Source organism: Arachis hypogaea, chromosome 6 (genome assembly GCF_003086295.3).
Source record: "Arachis hypogaea cultivar Tifrunner chromosome 6, arahy.Tifrunner.gnm2.J5K5, whole genome shotgun sequence".
Taxonomy (NCBI): Eukaryota; Viridiplantae; Streptophyta; class Magnoliopsida; order Fabales; family Fabaceae; genus Arachis; species Arachis hypogaea.
The window spans coordinates 85,165,636-85,176,192 of NC_092041.1; the positions used below are offsets into that span (position 1 = coordinate 85,165,636).

Here is a 10,557-nt window from a genome sequence, read left to right on the forward strand (position 1 = left end):
ACATTATACTTTTTTGAATTTGCATCCATGTTGTGAATCAAATGTTGGAGTTTTATGTTATCTTCGGTGTTATCAGTGTGTTTAATTTTGAATTGTGTAATGCATATTCTTAAGAACGCATTGGAATGGATAGTGGGAGTGAAGGGAACTCGAAATTTTTGGGTCAATGGACTGATGGATGGAGTAGTGACTCCGACGAGGAAGAGGTCTCGAAGGGGTTAGATTCACCATCACGAGTGAGCAAGGAAAGCGAGCCGGTAAAGAGAGTTGATGTATCCCTTTTAGAGGACGAGGGTGGCACAGTGCCTTCATCGGAGTCACCAGGTGGTTCAGGCGATCAAATAAGTGATGATGTGGAAACTTCCATGCTTTCAAACGCGGCTGCATTGGCTGATGCCGAATTTCATGGGGTTGAAGAGGCTTACGCAAGATATGTGGAGTATGCAAAGGTGACTGGATTTGCTATTCGAAAAAGTGATTTCATTAAAGACGATGAAGGCAATGTTGTGAGAAAATTTTTCTATTGCAATTGACAGAGCTCTCGGGAAAAGAAGCATTATGAAAAGACGGATAGAAAGATGGCGCATAAGGTAGAGACTACGACCAACTGTAATGCGAAGTTCGTTGTGTTCTTAGACAAGCAGAGTGGCAAGTGGAGGATGAAGACCATTGTTCAAGATCACAATCATGATTTGGCATTGCCTGCTTTCACTAATGTCATGCCAGCCCACTGCAACATCAACGAAGGTGATAAAGCCCACAATCATAGCATGCATGAAGCAGGATTCCAAACCAGTCAGATCAAGGAGATCTTTCCATATCTGTTCGATGGTTATCAAAGCTTACACTTCATAAAGAAGGATGTTTACAACTATATCAATGATGTACGTCACTTTCGGATCGTTCAGGGAGATGCATAGTAGCAATCAGTTATCTTAAGGTGAAAACTGAGGTGGATCCATTAGCTGTTGTGATGTATACATATTGTCTCGAAAACCACCTTGGTCACCTATTTTGGTCGAACGGGGTAATGCAGTATGACTATGAGTGCTTTAGGGATGTGTTGGCCTTTGATTCAACATACAAGAAGAATCTATATAATCGGCCTTTGGTAATATTTTCTGGTACTAATCACCATCGATAGACAATAATTTTTGGTTTCGGGTTGTTGGAGGACGAGAAAATTCCATTTTATAAATGGCTGCTAGGTACTTTCCTTGAAGTAATGCATCAAAATAGCCCAAAGTTGTGGTTATAGACAGAGATGAGTCGATGAAGCAAGCTATTAGGGAAAAATTCCCTAATGCCATGCATCGACTTTGCACCTGGCACCTAGCGTGTAATGCTGTTTCAAACATCAAGGATAATTATTTTTGTGCTTCATTTAAGACTTTTGTGTATGGTCTCTTTGAGGAAGAGGAGTTTGACCAGTATTGGGTAGACATGGTTGCTGCCTTTGGGTTAGAGGAGACTGAATGGATTTGGACAATGTACGAGAAGAGGGTACATTGGGTGAATGCATATTTATGCGACAAGTTTTGTGTTGGGTTGAGAACGACATCAAGATGCGAGGGCATTGATGCATCACTTAAAGGTTTATCAAGTCCTCAAATTGCTTGTTGGAGTTGGTGGAGAATCTTGAGTGTGTGGTTAAGGACTACAGGAACAATGAGTTTATTGCGGACTACAAATCTCTATATTTTGAACCGGTCATGACTATAGCACTGGAATCAATTGAACGGGCCACGTCACAAATCTATACCAAATAGATATTCTTCGAGGTCAAGAAACAGATCAAAGGTGTAGCTGCGTTGTTAGTCCTTCATATGGAGAGTTATGGTAGCACGAAAAGGTTCATGTTTAGAAAGTTTCAGAAGCCCCATTGGGTTTACTCTGTACTCTATGAAAGCAACTCTGAGAGGTATGAGTGTTCGTGTAAACTTTGGAACAGCATAGGAATTTCATGCAGCCATATCATCTATGTTTTGAAAGAGCTAGAGAATAATGTGTTACCGATAAGGTTGGTGTTGAAAAGGTGGTGCAATGATGCTAAGTCTGGATCATTCCATGACTCTAATGGAGGTTTGGATCATAATAGAGAATTTCAGGGACAGTATGGTTCGTTGTGAACTGCTTGCCTCCCTATGTGTTTGTTAGCAGCCCAACGGCCTGCCACATATGAGTACGCTGCTGTAAAGATAGTGCAGCTATTAAAAGAGGTTGAAGCAGAAGTTTCGAAGGGTAACAGTTCAACTTTCGAGCAAGCTACTGCAGATGGTTGCGATATTTTGGATCCAAAGATTATCAAGTCAAAAGGTGCACCGTGGTCAAGTGGCAACGGCAAAATGGGTAGGCGGTGCAGGCGCCGCCATGGTTTTGGACACGGCCGACGGAATTGCACGACAAACAAAGACGACATATCTGATGAGGTTAGTGTTAAATTCAAAGTTGCTAATTTCATTAGTGTTAGTGTTACGGCCTGCGAATTTACTATTTCATTTTTGCATTACTGAGTACGGAAGAAATCTGTGTCATAACTTGTTGTGCAGCCATCAGGGTCTGGTCCGGGACAAAGTCAGCATGGCGGGAAAAGATATTATTGTGCCAAAAGTTATGGGGTTAGCCAGGACAACATTTCTGCATGATTAGGGAGCTTCAACAATTAACAACTAAACAATGGGAGGGCATTCGGTGGCCTCAAAATTTCAACACGAGTCAAAGTCCAAACACACGATTGTCATTCAGGATAACGTAAGTGTATTTGTGTTTACGGGTATTGAGAGAAAGACCTATATATGTTGAACAGTTATTTTGAAGTTGAAGAGGTATTTTGTCTTTTTTATAGCTATGCCGTATGTGGTTCGATTCTTTGAAACAGTTTAGGAGAATTTACACATGCTAAATATGGACATATCTTGTAAAATTCTCATGTTCTCAGACCTTACTTATTTGGGTTGAGCTAATTAGAAGGTTTATTATTTCAATTATTTCCTCCCATGTTTAGTTGAATTAGACCATAATTATGGTTAATTTTATTTAGTATCTTGGTGTAGTTTTTGTTGTCACGGTTTGAGTTAAGGCATGGTGAAAAAAGCATGTCTTGCATGGTGAAAGTATTTTCTAATTGATAAAAATTAGACGAAGTTCATCTAAATTTGGGGCATGTCACTAAATTTATAAAAATAAGAATTCCAATGTTATTTTTAATATAAACATAATTTCTCGAGTTAGAATATATTTTGTTAAGAATAATATTTACAGTTCAAGATATTATTCTTCTATATTTGTCAAGTTATTTCACTTTTGGACAAAAATATAATTAAACTTGATGCAAATTAGTTACAAAACAAAGATATGGAACTTCTGGAAGAAAATTTGTAAATAGGTTATTTTGATTTATTTGTGAATGATAAATTCATTTTGAGTCAGTTTAGTCATTTGGCATGTTTAAATTATGCACGTTTAATGCGTAACATGTTAGTTGTTATTTCAATGAAATTAATCTATTAGCTTCGTGCCCCCTAAGGGTTTGTATTCAGCTGAAACGATTTTGTATGTTTTCATCCAATCATATTGTGGCCTACTTCAACAGTTTGGATTTGAATACCTCACAATTGGGTATGGCATACTCCAACGAGTGAAAATGATCTGTGTGCCAATAAGATTACTCCTCCTCCCCCTCCCCCTCCATCTTCGAAAGTGAAAACCAGCAACAACAACAACAAGAATGGTGGTGTGAAAAGGTTGTGAGATTCTACCCTGTTAGTGTCATCCTTGGTGAAAATTCTCAACCATGTGGTCACAAGAGTATTTACGAGAATAATCCTAGCCTCTTGCCTTTGTCTAGTTTCAAAAAGAACAACAACAGTACAGAGAATAATGATGATGATGATGATGGTGGTGGTGGTGGTATGAGTTGTTCAAGTTCAGATTTGTTTGAGTTTGATCACCTTATTGGATTATCAGCTGCTAGAATTAGATTCAATGAAGAGCTTCCCGTTTATGAAACCACCAATTTAGAAACAAATAAGGCAACTGCTAATGCTTTGCGTTTCTAGCTAGTTATTTTATTCTCAGTATGTAGTAGTAGTTCCTTCCAAAAATTGTAATTAAAAATAATCTATTTTTTATTCATTAATTAATCTGCACTAATTTGTAGTTTTTATTATCCATATACTAATGAATTTATTTCTGTATTATTTAATTAGATTCGTGCGCGTGTGGAGATCTAGAAGCAACCAAGTAGGAGAAGCTCATGATCACACTCAACTCGTACAAATTGTCAAAGAAAATAAAGACAAACTGAAATGAGATAAAGGAAACGCAGACCCCATAAATTTGTTTATTTTTTTCCTACCCGACGAGAATTGAAAAGCAGATGGCACGAAGCCCTTGTATAGTGTAAAAATAGCATTTTTCTTAAAACGAGAAAGTTTACTCAATAAGCTTCAGTGCATTAAGTATGAAAACATAAAGTGTGCCTACAATTGTTTAGCACTGTACATCAAGCAGCAATTCAATTAGAATTAAGTCCGAAATAAAGTTACAAAACACAAGTCTGAACATTAATTAGTCGTCTTTTCCACTAGGAAAGTGAAATGTAGGGAAGAGGGTAGGACAGTGAACTATGCACCCAACCTTGCTGGAAATGCAAGGGACTCAGCTCCATTTCCCAGTGACAATCGCAAATGCTATTACCTTCTTATGTCTTTCAACAAGGATACCTATTAGCAGCGGCCTCAGTGGTCAACCTGAAGGTAACAAAAGGGTGGATGGAAACCTCAATAAAACCAAAAATAACCTCCTCCTGAATTTAAACATGAGGGGAAAGATAGTGTCACTCAGAATCGTTTGGCCATACTTTTAGTAGTACCTTTGTGTGCATGGGATCTAAACCTTGGCAAAACATTTAGCATGTTATATCTTCATGTCTTAGTGTGCGAGGGCTCATCCATCACAGTTGCAGGTGGTGGACTACAAAAGTAAGTACTACTAAAATAAATCCATTTGTTCAGCCTTATATTATCATAACTACTCCCAAAAAGAGTTAAGTTGACGACTTAGGGTTCATTTCATAATCGGAGGATCCCTCGTGAAGGTCTTTCAATACTCTATCACCGATTCTATCACTGCCATGCGATTCTCGTTGTGGTACTTAAGAACCATGTCAATGGCAAGCCTTATCCTGTTATTGTAGCTCACCTTCTGCATCATAATTACATTTATAGAGCGTATTTCAAATGAATTTCAATACATTGTTCAGTGGTATGGTACTAGACAAAATAGTTTATGCAATAACGTCACTTACTGTAACATCATAAGAGATCTACAAGTGGTATAATATCATCCACTGAGCCACATACATTCCGCAATCATTGTTGTAACATTGCAATTTTAGGATTCATGTGTAAAACAAACTTGAAGAACTCGAGTATCGACTTAAATAAATTCATTACGTGATAGTGATGAATAACTGACATCAACTTATCTCAAACCTTCGATGGTCTTGTTCGACAACCTTTGGCTCATAAAGTTTGTACTCACTTATGAGTAACCTCTCATCAGTTGGGTTTTCATACCATGATTCGTCATCAAGAATTTCTTCCAAGAAAAATTGTCTAAATACGTAAAAAATTATAAGTAGAGTCGTTATTACATTGAGAATACACGAAAAATTATAAACAACAAATAAGTCACAAAAAGAATGCAGAGGGAATACATTTTATACCACTTCCTAATCCTTTTGGCCCTTACTCTGGCTGCAGCTTTCAGGGAATCCAGATACATTAGCTCCTTTCCAACAATGTTCACGACCAGCACGAACCAGTGGTTGTCGAACCAAATAGGGGCAAATATCTGTAAAATACTTTGTTCGTCAACAATATATTTAGGTTACACTGGTAGATGTCCCACGTATGAAAAGATAGAAACATAAAGAAATCGGCACAGAGACAAGAATACAAACACGAAAACGACTCATAAATACTCTAGTTTAGAATACTCTAGTTTAGCCGTAACATAATAAAAAATTATTCAAGTTCAAATCCAACTCATCGTCTTCTTCCAGTCACCTGATTCTCATTTTACTTTAAAAGAAAAAAAATCTACAACCAAATGCAATTTAGAATTTCGTTTTCATAATACACTGCAAATTCAAACAACAAAGGACATATTTCACAATATATAATATACATGTCACTTGATATATAAAATTAACAAGGAGACATCAAGGTGAGTGGCTGCCACGGTGAATAAGAGACAAAGTAGAAGGTAATGTCATCATGAAGATTTTGACGTTTTCAAAAAAATAATAACGGTAAACTAGTTTAAATTTAGAATTCAGTTACACACAAATGCAAACATAACCAACTCATACACCATGGGCGTGCGTAATACGGATATTTTTAAAGTTTCATACCTTGCACACGATGTTAGCCATCCTGATGAAGTCTTTGCGTATAGCCTCCACAGTTGCCCATGGTATCTGTCTGCGACCAGTAGCAATTTGCTGCAGAATATAAACAGCTGGTGTTAATATCCACCCGTGACCAGGGTGGAGCTTAGGTAGGACAATGGGGTCCATGGCCCCCGACAATTTTATAAAAGAAATAATTTTTAGTCAAATCATATATATGAAGTTGTTGGATTGGTGTTGATACATTTCACAATTCCTAACATTGCTATTGTCGTAGGTTCAATTCTAACCTAGACCGTATGGACCTTTTTTATCATTAACTGAAGATATATTTTTGTTCTCTTTTATTTAATGAAATCAAATGTTTATTTTTTATATTTATTTATATCTTGATTTCATATTATAATTATACGTTAATATTTTTCTAGTTTATAATTAGAAGGATAAGCTAATTTCATTAAATCATGATGATTTCAATAAATATAACCAATTAGAAAATAATAAATAAACTATAAAATACATAAATCAATCGGACATGATTTGTTAGATAAACAATATATATTATTTAAATAAGTCTAATTTTATAGTTTTCAATGTCATTGTCAAAATATGTTGCACATATAGGCAAATAGTATTATAAAATCTAATAGATAAATTGATGTTCGAATAAGTTTATCATTTTATGTTTTGTTATCTTTAATATTTAATGAAAAGTAATGCGACAAACAACAACTATAATTCAAAATGCTATTACGGTAATTATAAAATCGTAATATTTTTATAATTTATCACGGTCCTATAATTAGAATTTATGATGATTGAAAAATAAAAGAATTGACATATTTAATTTAAATATAAATACTTTTACCTCTTATTAGTACGTAAATACATATTTGGTATCTACAAAATTTTTTTCAAGATCTGCTACTGCCCGTGACGGCAACTTTCAACAGACACGATGACATCAATTAAATTAGCCTAGAACACAACACTGATAAATTGGTGTTGTACGTTGTCCTACACAGGTATAAAGGGAGACAGAGTACAAAACTGACTATGAGGGTTGTTGACAAGAACCATTGAACTCTGCTCGAGCTTCGAGTAACCATCGAAGCAAGTAGTATCAGAACCTATTAGGCAGCACCATAATTTTAATGGATTGCACAACAAATTTATAGCAATGATACATGGTTATATGGAAATGGAGACTTAGATCATCCATGATGGACTTTCTGGACTCAAGGGTCCTTAGTGCTCCATGTGTGACGACACAGTGAGTGTTAGGAACAAGCACCTCACTACAAATGACATCCATTAGTAGGTTGTGGCCAGCTAAATTGGAAACACCATATAGATTTAATTCATATACAAGCAAGTGAAGCAACTTAGCACTAGCAAGTAGTGGAATACCTTGAGGTTAGAATTCTTACATGAATATCAACCTTCAATAGAATTAGAAATCCTCATACGAATACATAAACTACTTGTCAGCAACACATGAATATGAAATTAAATTATAACCACAAGTAAAATTCTCACCTCACATTAATACTTTCTATATAGACTCTAAAAGAAACCAACAGTATCCAATCATGAGACACTTTTGTGTTTTGATAAACTTCTTTAGGTTGTTAATCTAGTAATGAATACCATCCATTTTCTGAACCAATGATGAGAGCGTCTCCTTACGCGACCTTGGCTGCAAATTCGCCGTCCCTGCGTGGGTTTAAAAAGTCAACTTCAACACAGTCGATGAGTTTTAGTCAATTGAACTATAACAACAACACAATAACAGCATAACAAACTTTAAAAATGGGACTAAATCCTAAGACACGCAAATAAAAGTTTTCATGTAAGTGGAGCATCAATATAGATTATTGTAAGACTCAGTAGTACTTACGATTGTGGAGAATCAGCTGTTGGGGACCCGAGTGATGCCTTCATGCAGAGTCGCGGGATAGAGTTGGACTGTCCCCAAAGTCTTTCGTCTGATCTCCTGAAGATATTTAAATCAGTCTGCGGTTTGGTGCCTCCATGCCTGCAACTTTAGCCCAACGGAGGTAGAAATAAAAACTTGCATAAATAGTAGCATGTAAAATAACAGAATTCCTACCTGTGAAGGATCCCCACAATGGAATTGCTTCATTGTCTTCGTTCGGGGACGACGGCAGTGGGAGGAGGAATTGATGGCGGTATCAGGTGGTTTAGGGTTAAAGGTCACAATGTCATTAGACATATGCAGTTTCATCAGATTGTGATATTCGTGTAGTGGGCTTTTTTTTTATCAATCCAAAGCTGCTTCATTTTTCAGGTAATGGAATAGCGGTCTCAACCAATTCCATGCCATAGATTATGAATGAATGTATATGTGATTGGGCAGTTATTTTTATTAAGCCCAAAGTTTATAATATTTTAAAATTGTGGATGGAAACAATATTGACTGGCCCATCGTGTTGGGTAGGGACAATGAAAAATAAAATAAGAAGTACTCTAATTAGGAAACCCATTTTAAAACCATATAGATGTCACAAAATTTTCAATTTGCTAAGTACATTAGAGTGCAAATTAATTCCTTAATTTTAAAAAATTGTAATTCTACATTAAAGAACTTTCCCGGATAATAAAAAAGCATGGAATGCGACTACTTGGATCATGTGAAAATAGACAAAATGAAGATATAAAAAGTTATCAAGTGAGAGTTTGGTGAATTTGAAAAAGGATTTACTCAAAGCTAAAATGTTAATTAAATAAATATCCAGGAAGAAAAGAAAGTTTTAGTTGGAATTTTCCATGAAAATAGGATTCCATCTTTTTATCCTAATATTTCAGACAACATATTAAAAAAATAATATAGGCAACATTTGGAAGAGTAATAGTTTCACGCAAGTGATCGTGAACAAGAATTAGAGACAACTAGATTTCTGACATGCAATTTGGTTATCTTTGATGCTAATATTGGTACTTTTAAATCAGACATGAAAAACTTACCGTGGCTAATATGGCACAAATTGATACTTTTTAGGTGGTGTGGGGAGTATAATCTACTAGGAATGGCCTAATAGAATTCTTCTAAACTGTAAAAATGCCAAAGTTAGATCAGATACTTTTTTTCTGAGGTGATACTGGTGTCACATTGCTGTTTGAATATCTTCCATGGCCACCATTACGAAAAGGTGCAGAAAGTAAACCAGTTTGATGTGTTTATGATATGATAAAAAATTAAAAATTAAAAATCTCCTGTGTGCTTCCTATACGTCGACTATTCGGGCATTGCTTTAATTCTGTGGGCGAAAAATCCATATTTTTTTCCTCTTAAAAGTGTCATGGTGACAGATACATGACATGATTATACTACACAACCAACCACAAGAAAATATAGAGACCCCATCCCCGATATAAATTTTTTCAACTTGGATACAACACTGTAGTCATCCATGAGTGCAATCATTTTTTAAACTCATTGGATCCTCTTTGCCCTCAATAATTAATATATGCTTCAAGCATTATTTTAAGATAATATAATTCATACCAAGATACACAATTATATTTCACGTGAAATTATTTTAAAATTGAAATAGACAAAAGTTATTAAATGCATACAATATTCTCAATTCATCTTAAATCTGTATATTTTTATATTAAAATTAATAGTATCTATTACAACAAATTTAATTAATTTTTACTATATAAAGGTTCAATATATGTAGTTGCTATATTGCAACAAAAAATTACATTTTTTATTAGGTTTAATTAATCTGTTGGTCTCTATAGTTTCACAAAATTTTCAATTAGATTTCTATACTTTTTTTCTTTTTAATTGAGTCCTTACACCAAATTCTTTTTAATTGGGTCCCTACATTTTTTTTTCTTTTATTTAAGTCCCTATACCAATTATTTTTTTTAGTTGGATCTCTATAAAATTAAGCCAATTACTACTAAGAGGGACTTAATTGAAAAAAAATAGTATAGAGACCCAATTAAAAAGAAAAAAGAGTATAAAAATCTAATTGAAAATTCCACAAAATTATAAAGACTAATAGAATAATTAAACCTTTTTATTATAATTCACGTGTTGAAAATATAAAATAACGTTGTTAATTGTTGCGGTCTGGCCCAAGCCACGTACGGGTCGGACCGACCCA

The 10,557-nt window shown here is 35.1% G+C and overlaps 1 long non-coding RNA gene across 2 annotated transcripts; it reads right to left on the bottom strand.

The window, feature by feature from the left end:
* Window positions 1–7,752: 7,752 nt before the first annotated feature.
* Window positions 7,753–8,664, bottom strand: LOC140173364 (uncharacterized). 2 transcript variants are annotated; one of them, XR_011861992.1, is made up of 3 exons: window positions 8,529–8,664; window positions 8,316–8,459; window positions 7,753–8,131 (listed from the first exon to the last, which is right to left on the bottom strand). It is a non-coding gene; the product is annotated as an uncharacterized lncRNA (long non-coding RNA). The 2 variants fall into 2 exon arrangements; XR_011861993.1 differs by having other exon boundaries at window positions 8,316–8,453; window positions 8,529–8,659.
* Between the last annotated feature and the right edge of the window lie 1,893 nt (window positions 8,665–10,557).